Here is a 1,865-nt window from a genome sequence, read left to right as displayed (position 1 = left end):
CATTTATTTGGGACTATTTTCACCAGCGGATTCATCTAAATCTGGTGTTTGGGGCAGCAGGACAGTGTTTATCACACAGTACTTGTTAGTGGATACATTCACTGTTGGTTTGATTCTGAACATGAAGAGAAACACGGACTTTATGTGAATCTACAGTGAAATAAATTCCCACTCTCTCTGCCTCCAGTTGCTCCATATGAAGAGTAATAAATACCTGACGGTGAACAAGCGTCTGCCGGCTCTGCTGGAGAAGAACGCCATGCGGGTCACCCTGGACGGGACGGGAAATGAAGGCTCGTGGCTCTTCATCCAGCCGTTCTGGAAGCTCCGTGCCAATGGAGACAATGTAAATACACTTCATACCGCACATCCGCACATATACACAGGACGTTACTCATGTTCAAGGTCCCCAGAGGATGAATCCTCATCTTTCTGGTGACGTTCTAACCTTCCCTCCAGCGCCACCAGTCAGAACTCAGTGTTTGTTCTCGTTCCTACAGTGTGATGTTTGAATGATGTCTGTGTAGAGTCTGACTCTAGAAGACATCACAAATAGTTCAGGAAGTCAGTCCTGGTCCAGTATGAAACTTGTACAGTGTGAAGCACCAGTGCACAGACACTGAGAGTGGACTTTACAGGGAAGGAGGAGACATCTTGTGTCCAGCAGGAAAACATTTGCATATTTAATAGATTGATTTATAATGAGGTGGAAGGAGTTGATGACTTAAATTATACTTATTAGACATTATTGTTCTAGGTAGCAGCATCTTTAACCTTTTTAATATATGCAATGACTTGCCCTCTAATTATAATAATAGTAATAAAATCAGGAATCATGATCGTCACAAATATAAGAATAAAAAACTTTTCCTCTATGTGCTTCTAGAAATTAGAAATTCACAAAAAAAACTTAAAAAGTAGAAACATTTCAAACAAATGAGGAAAAGATTTTCAGTAAAAGAAAGTATTGTGCCATTGTGCTGTCAGCAGTAGTTGCAGTAGATTTAGTATTTCTGTAATAATTTACTGTAGTGTACAGAAGTACAGTGGCAGTGGTGGCAGTATCTGTAGTAATGGTACAGTTGTCCTAAATATATCCAGTGAGTTTTTAGACGCATTTTACAGCCTTTATCTGCTGTAAGTGGACCTTGAGTTGAAACTTTTCATTCTTGCCAATTTCTGTTGCCAAATTCAAGAATGAACTAACACTGTGGTGGTAGTATCTCAGTAGCTAGTAGTAGTAATTGTCGCTGTTGCTCCTCTCTCTGAAGGTTTAGGGAACTGAACTGTCAGAATCTGACCCAAAACCTTTCGTCTTTTTTTCGTGTGACAGAACTCCTCTACTAGCATCAGCATCAGCATCAGTCACAGTAACAGATTAAAGCTATTAAAGAGCTTTGGTTGAGATTCAGTCCACATTCAATTCAATCAAAAGGAAAAATCCTTTATCTAAGTTTTTATAAATATAAGTCAGACATTAAAAGGATTCATCTCTCAACTGAATAAAAGCTTCCACAATCAGGACAGACAAGACAGACGAAGAATGGCATAGAAGGTATGCTTGGGAAAAAATATATTTTTATCACTCCCCTTGGGAAGGCACACTATGATAATGTTACCTCAGTGTCGGAGGAACAACTGTCATGTTTTCTGGGAATGCCAGAACATACACAGGGCAGCTGTGGCTCAGAGGCAGAGCGGGTCACCCCCCAATCAGAAGGTTGTTGGTTCGATCCTCCTCCTGCCATGTGTCGAAGTTTGAGCAAGATACTGAACCCCAAATTGCTCTCGATGCATAGCATCAGTGTGTGAATGTGTATGAATGAGTTAGTTTCTGTTCAATGGACTTTGCCATTGCTGTGTGA

The sequence above is a fragment of the Morone saxatilis genome, unplaced genomic scaffold (assembly GCF_004916995.1).
Source record: "Morone saxatilis isolate NCDOM2014 unplaced genomic scaffold, NCSU_SB_2.0 Contig15, whole genome shotgun sequence".
NCBI classification, from domain to species: Eukaryota; Metazoa; Chordata; class Actinopteri; family Moronidae; genus Morone; species Morone saxatilis.
The sequence above is the reverse complement of the archived record's forward strand: the minus strand, read 5'-3'. Positions refer to the sequence as shown.